The sequence below is a fragment of the Helicoverpa armigera genome, chromosome 28 (genome assembly GCF_030705265.1).
Source record: "Helicoverpa armigera isolate CAAS_96S chromosome 28, ASM3070526v1, whole genome shotgun sequence".
NCBI classification, from domain to species: Eukaryota; Metazoa; Arthropoda; class Insecta; order Lepidoptera; family Noctuidae; genus Helicoverpa; species Helicoverpa armigera.
Genome location: NC_087147.1, coordinates 4,072,755 through 4,094,443, shown reverse-complemented (window position 1 = coordinate 4,094,443; position 21,689 = coordinate 4,072,755). Strand labels below are relative to the sequence as shown.

Sequence of the window (21,689 nt, the reverse complement as noted above, 5' to 3'; positions counted from 1 at the left end):
CGTAATTAAGTAAAAACTAGTTCCAATGAAACTAATAGTAGATACCTAATATTCTCTACGCTGAAATATTTACAACATAAAATAATAATATTAATTGGTAACGTATTTTTATTTTAGTTTTCAATTTCTAAAACACTGTCCAAAATGATATTTCAATTTCAATTAAATTATTATCTCTACTTAAATTCCAACCATATCAATCACAGAAACATATGTTAAATTAAAACAATGCCGGACTAAAACAGCTCAAAGATAAACCAATTATAGTAAACATATTTATAATAATCAAAAGGTACAGCCACTGGACTGCAAGCATTGTATGTATGGACCCCCAGTTCTGTGTCAACTAGGCGCCTATACGGACGTCTGACGTTTTGACGTCCCGCGCCCAAAGAGTTTCGCGCCGTTTTCAATACAACCTTTTTGCTCTCCTCCCAATAAAAAAAAATAACTTGTTGACGTGCAGACTTTTAGCGGGAAAAGTTTAAATTAAAATGAGAATTCGGCGGACAATGTAAAATTTGTTTTTAATTAAATACTTTTTGACAGTTCCGTGTGTTTTTAAATAGACAGTTTTTTTTTGTTTTTGGAATTGTTTTTTTTTTTGTAATTTGTGTGTTGTTTTGGAAACTTTGTTGACAGTGGGTGACTTGTGTGTGACTTTTGTTTTGGATTTTAATAAAATATCTCCAGAATATTTTGATGGATGACAGGTAAGATGAAGTTATAATTATAAATTAATGTCGCAACGATTAAAAAAGTAAATCAATGTGTTTTGAAACATTCATGATTAAGTATGATATGTATTAATTTTAATATTGTTTTGCGCGTCAGAATAGATTTTGTTTATTTAAATATTTTTAGTGTTTAATATCTATTTAACGTCTTTTACCATAATAATAAAATAACATAACACGTAAAACTTAGATAATTTAAAATTAAACGTACACCCAGAAAAGACAATTCTGAACTTCTTTTCTTTCCATTAAAAGGCCCGTACCTAAGTAATCTAATCTAAAAAACACTTCATTCCGAAATCTCAGGGAAGACAATCAAAATCTTTATCAATGGACTCCAAAATTGGATTACAGCGTATCTGCCCTCCGCCTAAAACAAACCGCACGAAGGTTTCAATAAAAAAGACATTATAAAGTAGTCGGTGTCCAAAAAACATAAGACATCTCGAGAATCGAGATGAGTCTTAATACAACACAACATCACATATCAAAAACAAAAAACACGATCAACTTTCGACCTTAACACTTCACACTAACAGTTACAAATCATTTGAAGGACGGCAGAGATAACTTTGTATATTTTTTTTAATAAACAGGTTTGATACTTACTCGTTAGGGATCGTAATTAGGGCAGGTGTTCAATGGCGGTGGATTTTTTGTTGTGTTTTCGTTTGATTTTGTCTTATTTTTGTGGAGATGTTGCTTTGTGAGGCTGTTTTGAGGGAACTTTTAATTTTAGAATTTTTGGCTACCTGTTATTTGTGGGTTATGCATTTTATACGTGTGTATATAGCTTTAGAATAGACATAGATAGGTACACATTATAAGTATTAAACGTTTGTGTACAGGTACCTTTTAATTGACAGAATCAATGAGAATTATATTGTTAAGAAGGTATTGAGCATGAATATGGATAGATATAGTGTAAGAAAAATACCAAAGAAACTATGGGTGGATTGTGTAAAAGATACTGGCTGGAAAGAATGTTACTTGTAAGATGATATAAGACAGAGAAGTATAGAAGAAGATAGGTATGCTGCTTTAACTCCATAGGAAATAAGGATATAAGGGCATTGGATTAATAATGATGTTTATTGTTGATTAGTTAAGTATTACATATCCAATTTAATTTTATCGTTTCTAGTCATAAAGAGTAATAAGAGAATAAGTAGCAAGAGTAATTTTTCAAAAACAATATAGGTAATAGGTATTGTGTTTTCAGAAAACATGATTGCCAAGTTTGCTAACACTTTTAGACGTAACAAAAATATTAAGTCTAATAATAATTTATCTTCGCTAAAAATATGTCATTTTACAGGACACATTGTATATTATTTTGACTATGACTAATAGTAAATTTAGGTTCAAGTGACGTTTACCAAGTCAGATAGGCGCGTGGGGGATTACTGAAAACACTTTAGTATATACTAATTTTAACACGGGGAGTCACCTGTTTTTATTTTTCAGAGAATGCAGACCTTGACAATAATACCTACGTGCCTAGCTTTTAGAGATTGTTTAATGAGCTGTATAACTTAAACTTATGTATATTGAATTATCTAGATATATTCTAAAAAATAACTCTGGGATTACATAGTTAATGATTTAGTTCTAATAACTCCTGAACATCATGGTACAGTTCGAGTCAAATAAATTAGCATTTCTGAAGTTAGCCATTTAACGCCTCACGCATGCGCATTAGGCTACATTGAATAGTAGCTAACTTTGGACACCCACAGCTTTTCAACAAGATCTGTGCGAACATACCTCTCTACAAAATATACGAAAAGAGTCAAATAGCCAACTTCAAACTCACATCAACTTAATTCAATACCACAGTTTGTAAAACCAATCAAAACAAAAGAAAAACAAACAAAAGACGACACGTCATATCGCAAATGCCTTTTTTCAAAGAGAGAAGGCACAAGCAATAATCATGTCTACTCGGAACGAAGTAATAATTACATACAGGACTTTTTACAGACTTACATTTCTTTGCTATATTGTTTTGATGTTCAATTCTCCTCAAATGACTTGGCTGAGCTGAGATTAGTTGCTAGGGTCTTCAATATACTTAAAAATATATATAAGAACAGAAAACCAAATTGATTCTTCATTGATTGAAAGAAGAAATGACTATCACGATGTGGGAAAGGATTTGAGCGTGAATATAGAGGGATATAGAAGAAAAGGACGGCCAAAGACATGATGGATGTGAAAGACAATATGGCTAGTAAAATGTTATTTGTGAGATTATTTTAGAAAGAGAAGAATGAAGAATGCATTGCTCTCGTCAAATATTCAGCAATTTCATGTCTCTCGCCTGAACAATGGTGTTTTGTTCATACATTTTCACCATTGTAGCTAGGTTAAAATTTCAGATATCGAACCTAAATATTTTTGCTCTAAAACCGAGCTAAATAACATACAAGCTACAAAGTCTTTCAGTATGTGAAATTGCTTATTATTCTGCTCGTGTCGGGAAACTGACTGCAGAAAATGTTTCAGTCTAGACTTAAAATTCTGTTAGACAGGGCAAAGAGGCAATCTGTGGCACTTTTAAAAGTTGTGTCGTACATAATAAATGTACGACACAACTTTTATGTACCTTAAATATTTTTGTACAACACATAAGTTGGACTTTTGAAAGAGTTAAAGCGGCCCTGGTAAATAAAGGGTTCTAGAAGAAACATACTTAGGTGGGTTTGATCTAACGATCCAACTGATGTTATAAATAGTACCTATTAAGACTATTGAATATTGAACACTACCTCTCACATCCGCACTTAAATAAAACAATTTAAAAATCACATCAGTTCCAATTCATAAAAGCACCAAGAATGTATCTAATTGTTTGATCTGAGAATACTTCTTTATACCTAAATGTACCTATATCATGAATGTATGTGTTTACATCTTGTTTATCCCTCCGTCATCCGCGACATCCATCAGAAGGCCTCATCCCATTTAGCTTTCATTTGTTACAGTTTAACTTTAACAACTTGTTAAGATAAGCAATATCTTAATACTCATCTCCTTTAATTTATGCTCAAAATAGAAATGCGACTTACAGTTGTATTTTATAGCTTTTCATCATCCTTCTGCCCTTATCCCAATTTTATTTGTGGTCGGCGCAGCATGTTTTCTTCTTCCATACTCTTCTATCTGCCGTCATCTCACAAGTAACACTCTTTCTAGCCGTGACAAAACTTTTGAATTTTTCACAGTAAACATTGTACCTAATCTCTTTCAAATGATTTATCATCCAAATTAAATTACATATAATAGTCTACAAAATAGGTAGGTAGGTAAAGGTTATTTGTGAAAAACCTATGTTTAAATTACGTGGGTGTTCACATTTGTAATAAGAAAACTTATTTGTCGGTTCTGTAGTCACAAAGGTTAACTTAATATATCTTCAAGTAAATGTTACACAGAATAATGTATTTTATGAGATAAGTACATGATTAATTAGCCACCTACACGACATTATCATAATAAATATCCGACAACTATTTAATGTTTTTGAGCAACAATATCTACTAAGTACTACACAATCCTGTAAAAAATACCAATTTTATAATAAAACTTACTTCTGCCACCGGTTACCCCCGGAGACCCCATAGAAACCGCCTTACACGCCCAGATAAAAAAGGCCTAAACCCTATCTCGATTATGGGTTATCAAACACTGAAATATTGTTTCTAATTAGTACAGTAGTTCCTTAAATTAGAGGAATCAAACAAACCAACCTTTATCTTTATAAAAGTTTATTTTGAAACAGGTGAAACCTTAGACAGCTTGTTTAATAAATACAATATTCCAAAAAAGCAGATATATCATGTCTCAATACTGATCAACAATACCCGTGAGCCACCATTTTATCTAGACCTCTCAAAACCACCAAAATTAGTGCCAAAACTACGTGACCCGTCTACCTAAGAGAGACCAAGTAACAATTGTCTATCGCTATTCTATTATCCCTACAACTACTTCTAAATACAACTATGTTCGTGCGTAGGTGTAGTTTATTGAAATCGTTTATATGTCACACATTGTAATCTCTACCTTATTCCTTTTGATACAAAGTCCAGATTACCTTACTCCATCCTCAGGTACAAAAGTTATTAAGAACCTACCTTATTATCTTGATAACGGTCGATTTTGAACTTTGCTTGTACCAAGGATGTCTTATTTACGATAAAAATGTATATAAACATCTTTTTCTTGTTGTTGAGGTATAAATAGAAATAGTTTACGTGTAATAAACTTATTGTTGGATAGTTTTATTTGTAATTTTATTTATATTGGATAATAGTCTTTAAATAGTTGTCAGTAGTTTGGTTTTATTGAGTAGCTTACCTACTTGTACTTTTTAGCTTTTAAAAGTATTTTACAACATTATACTGTTTGTATGCATGACACGTTTCTTTAAAAGGAGAATAGTGAGTTTTGCCTACCAGGTGTTTGTAATGGAGAGAGAACTTTTCATATGGAAATACTTTATTGTCCCTTAACGTGCCATTTTATTTCGTAGTTTTCTATTAAAGACATATTTGTCTCTTGCCTTCTCATGTCCCTTTTTGCAAATCCCAAGAATTCCACTTTATACATCACTAGCCGTTTTCCCGCGGTTTCACCCGCGTCCCGTGGGAGCTACTGCCCGCACCGGGATAAAATATAGCCTATGTTACTCGCAGATAATATAGCTTTCTAATGGTGAAAGAATTTTTAAATTCGGTCTAGTAGTTTGTGAGTTTATCCATTACAACCTAACAAACAAACAAACAAAGTTTTCCTCTTTATAATATTAGTAAAGATATAGATAAATTATAGGCCAGTGAATTAGGAAGTAAATATTCGCTGTCGAAAAGTCCAAAGACACACCACTCTTGAATATTGTCATTACCCTTGGTACCATATCAGGAACAACAAGAACTGCGTAATACCGGTAAAACAAGACTACACCTGAGCACCCATGTTTACGAGCACACGTCTGACCTCAGAACATTACAGGATCAGACTGAGAAACGCGTGACTGAAGGACATCAGGGTAGACTTTCATGGGAAGAGTAGTTCAGTAGTAATGAAGGAACTGTAAAGGTAGGTATCACGGCCTTCGTCCTTAAGAACTAATGAAATAAAGTCGTTAGGGAGTTTGTTTATCTTAAATCTTTTTTATACTAGTACTTATTATGATATAGAGAAACATTTGTTTGTTTGTACCCTAAAGGCTCCAAAACGATTGAAACGATTCAAAAAAATCTTTCACCGTTAGAAAGCTACACTATCCCCGAGTAAGATAGGGCTATTCTGTCCGAGTACGGGATGAAGTTCTCCTAGGACACGGGGGAAACAGCTAGTTAGTGATAAAACCCAGTTAAAAACGTTTTCAAGTGTGTTATTATTATGCTATAGACAGACACACACGTCATAACGGAAAAAGTACTAAAACCGCCCAATTTAAATTAGGGATTGACAAAAGGCAACTGTAGCAAGCGGAAAAAGCTGGTTAACAAAGTTTTTTATATACAAAAAGGTACATGAACTCCAAATCTACATGCACAAGCCATAATAAATCATAAGCATCAACAAGACAGATTCTCTGAAAGTGTCAAATTCAAGACGTTTACCCTTTGATCTCTTCATCATAATTTTGCAACATGACACGAACAAACATATTTATATTATACCAGGAATACATCAAATCATTCACTTGTTTAACCCTTTGTTAATGAATGTGACAATTAAAATGCAGACGGCCAATTAACGCTTGAGTCAAGCTTTTCCGTTCAATCAACATTTTTGGTTAAATGTCACGCAAAGGATGGAGGGTCTTATAATACATCGCGTTGGTTTTGTGTTTGATACAGTTTAAATTCAGCATTTTGAAGATTTGCTAGAAAGTTAGTCAATTTCTAATACCATTTTTTTATTTTCTGTTGTTTTAATGTAACTGTGAAATATTTTTCTGTTGGTACACCTTAATGCGTAAATACCTAATTAAATACCAAAAAAAGCGAATGCCCTCTTGAAAATTGAATGAAGTTAGAAACTCTTAAAGCTACCTTTCAATGTGTAGGGTTTTATTAGGAGAGGAAAAAAGTGCTTTACCTACATTTTGACATATAAAATAACCCAAAACTGTGCAAGCCTGACTAAAAGTTTTTCCTGAACGAAATAAACTCAGCTCTGCAATATAGACTCCCATTTACTCAGAGACCGGGTTAGATGAAAATTTTGAAAAAAAAAAAAACATGGCTTCATTCGACATTCGACCACTAATTGAATTGTCTCCATGGCGTGGTTTCGTGATATTTTTATTAACAGGCTTGCAGTTTTCAGTATCGATATTAGATTTTTGAAAATATTTTTGGGTGCCACGAAATACGAGTTTTAGGCAAAAATGTTTCGCTACACTTCGTTTAGGTGATCGAAATTTAGAGTGGAATAAAAATATGGAAATATGGGTCAATTTGAATGCCTCTAAAATATAAACAAATTGTATTACCTCCGCTGGTTTTATATCTGAAACATTAAACCTATATTCACGCAAAAAACGCTTTTTCATCAATAAAAGTTTTTTTCATAAACAGTTTTGCAAATGATTTTAGTCTGTGCAAAAATCTAGCGTATCTTTGTGGACCATGACCCAAAAATACCAATAAAACCAGATAAAATCTACCGATAAAAGCAATTTAATAATAATAATAACAGCACGTACAACGCCATCTATTAACTCAAAACGTCACTATTGACAGGAAATGACACAAGTCGAGACTAAAGAGAAAGTCCGTTAATTGGTGCTTGTTTTCCTTCAGGCAGAAACCCAATATAACCTGACCCGTGGCCAAATGAAGAACTAAAAAATACACACTCAATTTTTGACGTTCCTTTTGACAGTAGCGCCAATTTGAGAGGCCAAGCTACACTGGTCGGTCATAAGTTGACAAGTGACAATCGCTCCCCGATCCGGTTTTTGTATTTGTTTGAATGGTTTAAAGATACAAATTTTATCGTCACGTTTGATATGTTAGTGACCCCTGTCTTTTATATTTAATTATGTCTTCATATGTGAACGTGGAACGGTATTATTTCTATTGTTTTGTCACGATTGTGTGGTAGTTAATTAGAATGATGTGAGGTATGTCTCAAGTGCTTTTGTTAGTATCTAAGTGTCATTGTACTACCGTGATGCAATAACGTGTATAATACAAAACGGGTTTCATTTCAGGAATTGCATAACCGATTTGAAAAATGACTTCAGTGTTAGATATAGACATATAGATAGCCTGTATAACGGAAAATACTAAAGACTACTTTTAATCCAGGTGGTGGAATAGTTCCCACGAGATACTGGTGAAAACGATAGTCGATGCTGGTTAATAAATTACAGGCAAACTGACATTTTAAGGAAATTCTTATCACTCAATTTAAACGTATATTTTCGACTACTAGGCCATTAGGTAATTTACTTCAATGGTTCAAGTTTAAATAATATTATTCGACAGTTCAAAATATTCAAAAAATGTACTAATTTCATTCATAACCATCATTTGTCTTCCTAAAATAATCCACAGCGGCATGTAAAAACAAGACAAATGACGATCGCACAGAACAAAGTGACATTTCAACTAATTAATTTGATGTGTCACACAGGAATAGACAATTAGAGCTTATTAAAATGTTTCTGCCATTACGTTTACCGAAACCAGCTAACAAATTGTCCCTTAGGTATGTGGGTAATTTACTATGCGAGTAAATTAGGCAAACGATTTAAGTAGTGAGATATTGCTGAAATAGTGGCTCTAGTTTCAGTTTTTGGTGACAAAAAGGATAATTTACTTGTAAGGGAAAATCTATGTATATCTTGAACGCCAATAACTGTGTAAAAATGAAGGAAAACTTCTTGAGGAAACCTAGACTAAAGTATGGAATCACCAAACTGCATTGAACAAGCGTGGTGAATATTGGTAATTCTTTCTCTAAATGAAAAGAGGTCTATGCCATATTGTGAGATAGGTAGTAAAAAAGTCTGATGATGAAGCTAACATAACATCTACTGTATCTTAACAAAAGTTCCACTTATCAGTTCTGCTCTTTAAGGCGATTATTGACAAAAAGGCAAACTTAAAAACTCTGTTTTCATTTAAATACCGTGTAAACATTCATGTACAAGTCACAAAACACTACAAACACTTCATTCTATTTGACAAATAGCAAACTTCATTCAAATATTCACAAAAACTTATATTTTTTTCAAGTGCCATCATTTCAGTTGGTTGTCTTTTAAGTTAGTGCTTGACCCACTAAGCTCAAGTTACGTTGCTCGACGTTTTCTTAAACCGACAGCACTCAGTTTATTATTAGATATATTTACTGGAAAGAAGTCTTTGAAATGTCTGATGTCTGTATTATTCACTTAGATGGCGTACAAATGCAGATTGCTTTGTGGATTGTGAGGAAAATGTGTGGTATTGATATTATTATGGCGAGACTACCAAAATTGTTCGCACATATTATTGTACAAGCGTACAAGTTCTTGAGACAGACATGTTATACTGTGTACCCTTCAGAATGACATAAAATAATACCCTATTTACTACTGCTATATCATTAAAAATATGCATGATGTGGTTTTCAAGGAAAATCCTCAGAAAAGTCTAGCCTACCAGGATACTCTTGCACACTGGCTTAGATCAAATTGGAGATTGGAGTAAGTTTTTTAAGCGCGACTAATTTTCGCATAAAACTTGTTGCGAGATTTCAAGTACAATCATTTGTATCGATAGTTGTCATTTGCTCCGTGCAGAAGAGCGCTACCGTTAAAGCGCTGTACGAACTGGCTATTCCTTAAAAACCATGTACTAAGATAGCTACAATTCTTCAATTAATTTCAAAAGGGTCTCTTCTATATGTATCCTAGGACATAACACCCACAAGATAACAGTCAACAGCAAGCATGACATGCTTTCTTTAATTCTCGAACCATTTTTTAAAATCGAACGATCATACGCTCATTTACCTCTAATAATTTAAAACCATAAAACCTTTATCTACGAGCAAATAGAGCGTCTCGTAAAATCTATAAAATCGAGTCGCGAGACCGAGACAACTGTTAATCGATACTCGAGATAATCGAGAATTACACGCCCGTGGGAAGCATGGAATGTTTATCGATTTCATAGACATTGTTAAGTTAACAATTAAGTCGATTTAATTGTCCCGTGGTGTATCTTTTCTTGTGTAATAGAGATGTGTGAATGTTTTGTTATGTCGTCGATTTTGATCTTACCTGTAGATGTCTCACTGACTCGCGCTTGGCATACAGGGTTCCGTACCTATAAAAGAATCAAAAAATTTGGTTATTATTATGGAAGTCCCCTTAAATGTTCATTTTATTCTAGTTTTTCATGCCGTTTTTATAGCTGAAAACTTTCGACGGTCTAACTATTTCGGTTCATAAGACACAATCTGGTGACAGACGGATACATGGGACCTTTAAACGTAAATTTTATTTTAAACCTAGTATAACACCTGCTTGATAAAAAAATAAGTCTTTTCTTTCTAGTCATTCTTTTAGATTACCTATAGATTCCTATCTGGAATCTAGTATTTATCAATAATAGCATACCTGTTTGACTAGATGCCTTAACGACGGTTGCTATGTTTAATCTCCTGTTTGGTTACTATGTTGGTCAAAACGGGTTTTTCTTTGTATTCTCAAAGATTTGCATTTGTGACCAAAAGCCATAGGTACACATACGCACACTGCTTTATAGACGACCTATAGTTTGTAGTCATATTAAGTATGAAGATGAATGGTAGTACGCACATTTCAAAGATCAGGTTTCATTTATCCGGTATCAAAACGACTGAAAACTTTCTTTAATAAATCAAGATTTTCTTTAATAAAAAACTTACCATCGGGCCTAATGTCTGCCGACTGTTTAGTCTGCGGGATACTATAAGAGTTAAAATACCTGGTATAAAAAGCCTGGGCCTTTTCCCGCCATTCTAAAAATTCCTAACCCTGACGACAAGGATTGTCACAAGTATCGTAGCTGATGTTTAAGATATTTCAAGCTTCTCACAATGTGAGAGAAAATATCACCCAAGCATATTCCACATGCTTCTACCTTACAACCATACAATCTAGTTTCTTATTACTCTTTAATAGTTATATTACTAGTTACCATATAAGTGAAGTAGACGATAATTCTCCTATAACTAGTTTCATCACAAACGGGTCTTACTTGATTGTTTTCTTCGGATCTTACCTATTATGGGTCTTGAAAGACAGGCTTTTCAAACATCGTGTTTGGATATGTAGAGAGAGTAATTATTTGTTTTGTTTCTGTAGATGATGTAGATTTTAAATTGTAACGGTCATTTTTGTGCAAAATCTAATTAAAAATTATATAATTGTTATTTTGTGTAAATTTTGTTCTACGAATCAAGTTTAAGACCTGATTTTTGGTTAATTCTTTAAGTGTCTTGCAAATTTTATTTTTATTTATTTTTTATTGATGACTGAGTAAAGCTGAAGAAAAACATCTGGAGGAAACCTGGACTTTGAAGTCTTAAATGGCTTATCTGCTTTGAGCATGCGTTGTGATTAGCACTATTCAGTTCTCATTCCTTCTTTGTATGAGAAGAGGCCTGTGTTATGAAGTGGGACAAAAAAAGGCTGATGATGAAACTTAAAACTTAATGTTTTGCAACTGTATTGGATTATGGTGGTAGATGGTTATTACATGATGATGGCCTTTACAGAGTAAACGCTAAGAGGCAGGTTTCGTATCAATTTTCAAAAATGATTAATGTAAAACCGAAAATTAATTATAACGCTGCATGATTTAAACCAATTTATTTACCCTTATTTACTCACGGAGCAAACAGGCGTATACTTTCATAACTGTATTTTATTTTGGAGCCAGCCTTTTGCGTCATTTCCACCTCATTATACAGAGTAGAGACAGAAGTTCAACTTTTTAGCGGAGTACAGGTTGGTTCTCTCTGGGCTAATTTTGCATTCTTGGTTTGGATTGACCTAATGAAAACATAAAGAATGTGTTTGCATTAGGAGGACTAGAAGTACTTATTGTTTGACACTTATGGACCAATTTAGGAGGATTGGAGGGGCAAATACATAGTATTGTTTTAGCATTTATTGTACAAGTTTAAAAATATGAATAAGCGAAAACACTGTTTTATCTAGTGAACTGTCTATTCATTACAGTTGTTATAGTAGGAAAAATGTGTGGTGTTATTTTTAAAAAATAAACAAAATAACTTTCTCCTATTAGATGATTGATATTTTGACCGTGAGGAAAGACTATATTACAGCGTAGGAGTATATCCAAAGGCGTATGCGATTGGAACTTCTGCCACCAAATCTTTTACTACCTTATACCGACCGGTTAAAAAGCACACATACACTCACACGTACGTAAGTACGTATGTATACTTATATTTTTTGTTCACTATGTTCAAAATATCTGGCTCTCATTTCCGTTCGCCGGTTATTTGGTGAACATATAAGTTTTATCATGCAAACAGTTTTGATTGAACTATCGTTTTTTTTTGTTTTTTTTTTTCATTCATCTGACAGTAGATTGTAATGAAAAAAAAAAGAGTTTTTAGCTGTATTAATTTTGATGGCTGATTGTTTTTTTTTTTGTTTTAGTATCTGCTCTATATAACCCGCTTTTGATTGAGGGAATATCAGTCTAACTGAGTACATACTTTTTATTTATATGTATTTTTATTTTCTATGGGCCTTAGTTAGATATTCTGAACTAATGCAATTTCAGGTAGTAAAAAAAATAAATCTAGGTACCCCATGTACCTTTGAAAGTATTTTTTTCCTTTTTACACACATCTTGTTTTCGCCAAAACCTGACTGATTTCGCCAAAATACACGGCAAAAAATACCTACAGTAAAACATATCCATACCATATCTCTAACCAAAGATAGCACAATTTCGCTTAAACGTGACAGGCGGGAAAAAGTACAATATTTTCGGCTAAAAAGCCTTGTTAGTCGGCGAAGTTATTTTGTATTGTTTGTGTAAAAACAACGGGTGCTAGGGTTTGTTATGCCATTTGCATAGATACGCCAAGTACTGGTTCAAGAAAAACATTGGGGATTCATGGGAGCGGTTTGCGTCGAACTTGTACGTGTTACTTTTGTTTTTATGGTCGATGTGATCCTTAAATACAAAATTATATAACAGCTTTAATAATTTACATACTATCTTAAGAAAAATAAAACATAACATATTTACACATCAAATCGTCTGGTAATAATATTTTAATTATTTGGTATGCAGTTGATGGCATAAATAATTGTCGGGCGGGTGCAGCTGAGGACCAGTGGATCATGGATCGACTGCTCATCTGACCTCTCTAACCCCTTATACACGACACCCCTTGGTAAGACTGATGTAAGTCATTTTGGTTAATCGTAACGATCTGTTTAATTCACTATGGCTCTATAAAATATTTGCTCCTTGCTCGGCTTGACATAACTTATTCCCGTACATTTCCAAAACACACACGACATGTTATTTGCTATTCCTATTCTTGTACAAAGTGTAAAATGCTGGCCACGTAGCCCCACACGACCAATATGTTTTACATAATTCACTGGATTTGAATAAAAATTGGCGCGCTAACAATTCTATCTAATAGTTTACCAGATGGCTCTATCTCGATACATTCACAGTTTGAATTTATTCTGGTCTAAACAGTTGTGAAGATACGTACTAACGTTCGTAAAAATGTCACTCATATACGCATGTGCTCGATGCACGACACTCAGTACTGACATCACCGAACAGAAAAGCTCGTCTATGCATATATGCGTGTATGAGTGTCATTTTTACGAACTTTAGTAGGTAGGTTCACAACTGTTTACAAGACAATATATCTAAACTGTACTAATAGTTTACCCGATGGCTCTATCTCGATACATTTGCTTGTGTATTTTGTATTTCGAACGTTCTTTTGTTTTTCAATATTCAATGCTGATTGGTTCCTTTGTTTTATTTGGTCGAATTGCAAACTGTTTTTAATGATTCTTTTTTTGAAAATTCTGTGTAATTGTGTGTCAATTTACATTCAATAATGATAGATTCTGTTGGAATATAAATAAAGTCAAGTCAAAGAATTCTAGATTACGTCAAAATAATTGACATATATCTATGTTATATTTTTTTCTATTTCATAATTGAAGTTGAAAATATATTTTACTGAGCAAAGAAAATACTTTCGTAAATATTTTCTAGACATGTGCATAAAGTACTAGTATAATACATGACAATTACTATTTTTCTTCATACTTAAACATAGTTAAATACGTAATTATCTATCGTAAAACATGTTTCAAGAATGCAAAGATTCCTTTAACTAGTATTTAACATTCTTTCCAACCTTTTTTTCTCATGCAAAAATGTCAAGTTTTCAAAACAAATTGCGTTGTAAGGCTAAGAGCATCTAACCAACCTATCTAGCTAAACCACTGAATGGATTAGGTAATTTTTTTTACAATTCGCCATAGAATATCATAAAGTATTATGTATAAATAGCATTTAATGTGATTAGGTCCGATATATCTGATATAGGTACATACACGTCAAACTGAGAACCTTCTTTTTTGATGTCGGATAAAAATCCCCCAGATAAAAAGTAGAAGTAAGGTAACTGTCACATGGATTTCCCATCGACAAAATTAACAAATACAAGCATAGACTCGACACACATACCCACATACGAGTACAATCGTCATTGGCGTATCCAATCCATTCAATGATCCAAGATATAAGGTCTAGAATTATCTAAATGACGCCGCGACGGGGCTTCGGTAATCAATATTTCTTTAGTAAGGCCTGACTTTGCATGTCTTCACTATATCTCGAAGGTGTTGTGTTACTCTATGTTGTTTTACTTGTTTTTGTTTGTTTTCTATTGTTTTGTTTGTTGTTAGGATGAGGAATTTATTGGCCATTGTTTAAGAAATGAATGTATCGTAAGTAATATTTTAAATGCAAAAATAATACCCGTTTTCACCAACAATATCTTAACGTTTCCCTAACTAAGTATCACTTAGAATAAGGGCTTCCCTTATACTAAAAGATTATAAGGGACACCTCAACTTTGGCGAAAATGATATTCATAGTAAGTGTTCCCTAAATGCTCTTACGAGATACCTAAATTTAGGTGTTTATTGGGCATAACTCTTTCTGGCTGTCTGTCTGGCTTATACGTCAAAACTTACACAAGACACTCTAAGGTTGAGTTGCGCCGTTTAACTATAACGATAACCAAACCTTATCCAGTCGTGAAATTGTAAATGGTTCGGTTATCGTCATATAGTTAAATCCTGCAACCCATGGTTATAATCTTTGTACTAGGCTACGCAGGTCTTCGATATGATGATTTCGGTTTCTAAGCGACTATCGTAATACAAACACAACGTTTTTGGTTTTGTAGTAAACTTACCTACTGAAAACCTATATGTACAGTCCTTGTACCAGTATTCATCTATGTACTAGAGTCGATAAAATGTACTACGACACAAGCTACGTATATTAATATAAAATATCGTTCGATATTGCCTATGAAGATCAATTTCTCAAGCAACTTATAATCTTCTCAAGAGACCTAATTATGTTACTACCTGCCATACAACATAATTTCTTGGCCACAAACTAAAAAAAAAACAAAAAACTAACTAGTGCACTCACAACCAGTTGGAACCATGGAGAACAAAATGACTAGCAGAGGTGCCATAACGGATTGTTCCAAAGAGTTGCCGCGACCCTGGTACATAAAAGGCCTACGACGGAACACGACGGTTTTCAGTCAGTAAAAGTCTACACTCCCTCAACGCTGCTAAACCACAGAGGGAGGGGTCATTTGATGAATTTTGCCATCGCCAAAAAAAGAAAAGGTGCCATAATGGAAAATCTCATAAGAAATTAGCGCGCCAAAATGTGGGTGTTCAAGGGACGGAGCTCCGCCTTTACATGTGTTCTATGGAACCCACCCATTATTTTCATAATAAAATCACCAATCAATCCAGACCTAACTTTGACAGATTGGTTTTTATTCAAAAAGGAACCCGAACGCCTTGCTCGTTCTAGTAACTAATCTCGCTTACATTCCTTGACCTACAAGAAGGCGCCTGACCTACCTACCTTATAGCATCTCCGTTCTTTCCATCCTCCGTGGTTGGAGCCGGCTCAAAATGTATATCTATTAAAATAATTAGCGCCCCAGCTCGCCAGCTCGCATCTGATTGGCCTGCATTACAAACTAGTTTGGAAGGTGCAACTGTAAAACAGTAGTGATGGGTTTATTATCGATATTTGGATCTTTGAGAGCTGCCGAATGTGTCTGTTGGTTGTTAAGTCAGAGGTAAAGTTTTCCATAAGTATTTTACTAGCAGTCTTATAAAATCAGACAAAGCACAGTCAATGAGGTTGGTGATCGTGTATTTTTAATTATTTAGACTTTTAAAATCATTTTATTTAGCCTAATATATTTATTGGGTTTACCCATAGTTTGCAGCCAAAACCTTATTAAAGTTATTATGCAAAAGTTAGTACTATAAGTTTAATTCAATCAAGGATCTGACATTTTCAGGATGATATTGAAATATTTAGTAATCACCACATAAGATTGGCCTGCATTACAAACTAGTTTGGAAGGTGCAACTGTAAAACAGTAGTGATGGGTTTATTATCGATATTTTGATCTTTGAGAGCTGCCGAATGTGTCTGTTGGTTGTTAAGTCAGAGGTGGTTTTCCATAAGTATTTAACTGGCAGTCTTATATCCTAACTTATTATGAGACGTGGTCTTAAAAACTGGGTATAGTACTAGATTTAGACATTTTAAGCCTTGTACTAAATCTGGTACTTTTGGTAATAAGGTGATGTCAAGTTCGTGATCGAGAACTTTTAAAGTCATTTATGTATTTATAAGTTCTTTTTTAAATGCGTTTTACAAAAGAACTTCTAAAGACCTTTTTGAGAAAAAGACTTAAGTATAAGGTGAGTCGGGATAACCCAAGTTTGCAGCCAACACATGGTGTATGAAAATGCTAAAAGGTACTAAAAGTTCAATTACATCTACAATCAGATAATATTACCATTAAAAAACAGCGACCAACTTATTAAAATACCTTTCATCTCACATTAATCAAAAACTACATGCACATTTTTCACAAAATATTTTATCATCGTCATTCACAAAAAGACAAAAAATAATAAGAATAATTTACAAAAAAAAAACTATAAAAAAGAGACAAAAGACAAGAATGCAATATTTCCCACCATTTGATCACAAGATACCCATCTTACATCATTAGCAACTCGTTAAAACGGTAAAATGAGAAAAACTAACGATCGACAAAGCATAAACCAATCGTTATCGGTAATCTAAACCAGTGTTAACACAAACCGAGTTAGGATATCGATTGATTGTATCGATAAACTTGACAAATTCGATTTATTTTCCTTGTGTGGCTCTGTAAAACAATACGAAGTAATAAATTAATTTAAAAAACCCAATAAACCAATACTTGATTTTTAGGGTTCCGTAGCCAAAATGGCAAAAACGGAACCCTTATAGTTTCGTCATGTCCGTCTGTCCGTCTGTCCGTCTGTCACAGCCGATTTACTCGGAAACTATAAGTACTACAGTGATGAAATTTGATGGGAATATGTGTTGTATGAACCGCTACAAAAATATGACACTAAATAGTAAAAAAAAGAATTGGGGGTGGGGCCCCCCATACATGTAACTGAGGGATGAAATTTTTTTTTTCGATGTACATACCCGTGTGGGGTATCAATGGAAAGGTCTTTTAAAATGATATAAAGTTTTCTAAAAAACATTTTTCTTAAAGTGAACGGTTTTTGAGATATCAGCTCTCAAAGTCGTAAAAAGTATGTCCCCCCCCCTCTATTTTTATAACTACGGGGTATAAAATTCTAAAAAAAATAGAGGTGATGCATGCTAATTAACTCTTTCAACGATTTTTGGTTTGATCAAAGTATCTCTTTTTTGAGATAGGTTGACTTAACTGTAATTTACGGAACCCTTCGTGCACGAGTCCGACTCGCACTTGGCCGGTTTTTTTAATGTACATTTACGTTTCATGTTCTGTCATATCTTCAATAATTTGATAATATACGACTATCACTATAATTTTTTAAAATCTTGTAAGTCTGACACTCAGTTCCACAAAAGTAAATTTTGAAATTTAGTCAGACTTCGTTTGTAAAGCTCTCAATTTGATCAAAATAGTCCTAGGAAAACGTTAGACATGTGTTAATAACGAAAAATGATTTATAATCTGATGATTTATCACTTATAATTCGTCGTCAAGTTTTCCAGGAAAAATCACTCGCGCTTCGCGCTCGTGATTTTTTAACCTGAAAAACTTGACTCCTTCATTTGTTTGCAACGAACCTATCGGGAAATACCCGATAATTTTGAAGCTCGTGTGGTATTCGGGGGATTATTTTTCCGTCCCAAATGTCGGCCACAACCTATCAGTTTGACATAGCAACGACCAGAGAAAATATTCAAAAAATTTTCAGTATAATACCATGTAGGTTGTACCACGTGACGTCGAATGGTGCAATTCTATTGGTCGATATTTGGGTCGGAAAAATAATCAAAATTATTTACAACTCTAAATAGAATTTTTTATCGACATATTTAATTTATATCATCACATCCTAGCGTTGGCAGCTCAAGTTTTTTTTAATTACAGCAAAATTTACGACTTGACTATATACGTATTTATGAGTTATTTATAGCCTAAAATAACATCTTAATTAGTTCACTAATTTGTTGGTATGCTGTTAATCATTTTGCTAATAAAATGAAACTTGAATTTTCCGGTGAGTCGGATGGCATACTAGAGGTACATGTATATAGGTACTCGTAAATGAATTCATTAAAGAGTATAATGACTATCTTAAGTGATTAATGGCATTTTTTATCGCTATCATAGATCTGTGTAAGCCTTTATATTTATTCGGGAAATGCCTTTATTTCTCCATGGACTCATTTCAAATACTAGGTACTTGTATATTGTAATTTTCAAACTTTTGTAATGTTTTCATTTACCAGTTTCTAAGCACTTCTACCGTGAGTTAATCTATTAATTTTTTGCTTAAAACGGCCATCACTTCAAGACTCAAGTCTCTAACAAGTGTCAGACTTTATATTTCATATATTTTATCTAATGAGCATTTGCGTAATTATTTAATTGGCGAGTCTTGAATTGCAATGGTACTGAAAAAGCCCCGTTTTTTCTATAATATTGAGCATAAGCTCAGCTAGTTAAACAAAAACGGCGTAAATGATAACTCAACTAAAAATCATCATCAACTTTAACATAATGTATCATTTACTCGCGTCGTTTGATCCAATTTTCTAAATCATTACCTTTTTAAATTGACGGCAATGTTCTGCCAAATTACAAGTCTTCTGTCAAATGTGTTGTGTAGAGAAATATTAGTTCACATTGTTTTTTGATGAGTTTCACACGGCTTTTTCTAACAAATTGTACGGAATGGTAGATAAATTGTAGTGGCTTTTGAAGCTAAAAAGAAACGTTAATACTGTGTTAGGTCTTAATCGCGTAATATTAAGGTGAAAGTAAAAGTGCGTAATATTAGTGAATTTTTTATAAGTAAAGCTGCTGGGCGTTTACCCGTATATTTTGTACTTTTTAAGGAGCCTTGCACACAAATACAATGCATTTTGTTCTAAACTGTTGGACTGGTCAAAAGGGCTTAAGAATGAACATGGTGGGTTTGAGACCGTGAGAGTTTGACACTCCCTCACGCTGCACCCACAGCGCGAGAGCTCGTTTGATGATTTTCAACCGAAAAGAAGTACTTACAAGAAAGATTTATATAAATGGTCAAAGAAAATACGAATTACAGTGGGTCAACGTTTGAGTTCAATGCATAACGGATGATCTTATTCATTACCAAAAAGGTGTATTAACTCAATCTACCTTTTTTGGGTACTTCAAGCGTTTGCCATGTGAATGTTCTCTGTCGAAAATGTAACAAAATTGATATCAAAGGAATTATATTTTAATTGGGTCATGTGTTATTTTTATCTTAAATCCGGATATACGTTTTCCAAATTGTGATTTGATGCTGTAATTCAAGGGCACATAGAATTCAGATAAAATAATTAGTGACTTGTATAATTTGATTGTGATATTTACTGTGATCGAAGGTTTGGAGCATATACAAACAAAGAAGATTATTAAGTTAATTAAATCAATATAATAAAAAACTGTCCTGTGCGTTGCAATTCATAGAGTCCTTGGTTTATTTCTTGGATCGGGCTGAAATCGCTTTGCGGATTTTAGAAACTTTCATAAAACAGCCCAGAGTCTGAAAGCAGGCAGTGTTACATCTAGCTAGGGCATACAATAATAGTCAAAAAGCTTATTTTCAGAATAAAACCGCTCTCATTATATTGCAAAATAAATAAAATAGAACCAATATAACTGATATTTGATGATACCTACACAGGATATGATCAACCTCCACCTAACCAATAATAATTAATATTATAAACCATGATGAAAGTATTTTGTTAAAAATTAATTTATTACGAAACGGCTTGTCAAAGGATCAAAAAACAATAATTACACGCTGCCAACGTAACAAAAATAAAATGAAAAATACAACCTTTAAAAACGATATTCTGATAGTTTAGTGTATGACCAGTTTGTTCTGAGCTGCAGTGTGCAATTCACAAATAAGTTAAAAATGTACATACTAGATTCAGATTTGACCACAGAGCTAGACATTTTATATAGTCTATTTTTTAGTTACTATCCAAAAGGGTTTTCAAGGCTTTATATTTTTTAATATAGTCACTCCTATACGCAATACAAAATGATCGTTCGATCCTTGAAACAAATAACGGTTCAGTTGTTTTTTAACTACCAAGGTTTATCATAATCCATTTAATAGTTTTGCATGAAAGAGTAACAGAAATGCACATCCAATCTTTCTCATTTATGACATACTAGGTATATGATATGATGACATGATCGAATCGAAATCGAATATCTAGTGACATTTTACAATGATGTCACAAATACTATCTACATCTATCTATGTGTGCGTTAACTCAAACCTTTGTAACACTGCAACATAGCTTACTCTACAAAAGTTCAACATACACTGGTTGCTACTAATCACTTGTCGTTTGTATGACACTAATAACAACCAGAATGAAGTGCAAAATACTATTTTTACACTTCAAAAATGAACTCTATGTCCTTGATATAAGGATCATAAAATATAACTATTTGAACCAGTTAAAAAGTGACAATTTACAGGCGATTACAGAGAATATTTTTATTTCTTTTTGATGGGGTGTCAATGGTACTTTAAAAGGTTTTTAAAAGTAATTGTGGTGTAAAATATAAACTGCAGTTTTTAAGTATGCAAAATATTGCTTTAAATTGGAGTTATTTTTCTTAATTGCGTTTCAATTGCCTCCTTTGTAATTATTTTTCGGTTACGATTGATTTCATGGCGTTTTTAAGAATAATTTGGTTTATTTAACGAGTTTTTAACCAGCTTTCATTAAGATGGACGTTTTTAATGTTATAGGGAGCTTTTTTTTTCGTAACAATGATTTGAGGCAAAGATCTCTTCAAACAATTCGTTAAGGGATGTATACTTACATAATAATATCCCAACTTTATTGATGTAGGATTTCTGTCGAACCACATGCATAAGATATTAGTACCACTGTATACTTTCTGGCTTACATACAATACTAACCTATATGTAATGCAAATAAACCAACATTCGTGTCCATGCAATGACAACAATTTCCAAAACCGTACGGCTCATTAAAAACTTGGTATTTCAAGCAAGACCTATCC

General features: G+C 33.3%; 1 protein-coding gene across 3 annotated transcripts in view; it reads left to right on the top strand.

The window, feature by feature from the left end:
- Nucleotides 1–322: 322 nt before the first annotated feature.
- Nucleotides 323–21,689, top strand: part of LOC110380858 (irregular chiasm C-roughest protein) — an 81,675-nt gene continuing 60,308 nt past the window's right edge. For all 3 annotated transcript variants that reach the window (XM_049851502.2, XM_049851500.2, XM_049851503.2), the window contains exon 1: nucleotides 323–713. The gene's annotated coding sequence lies outside the window, so the exon portion shown is untranslated. The remainder of the gene's footprint in view (nucleotides 714–21,689) is intronic.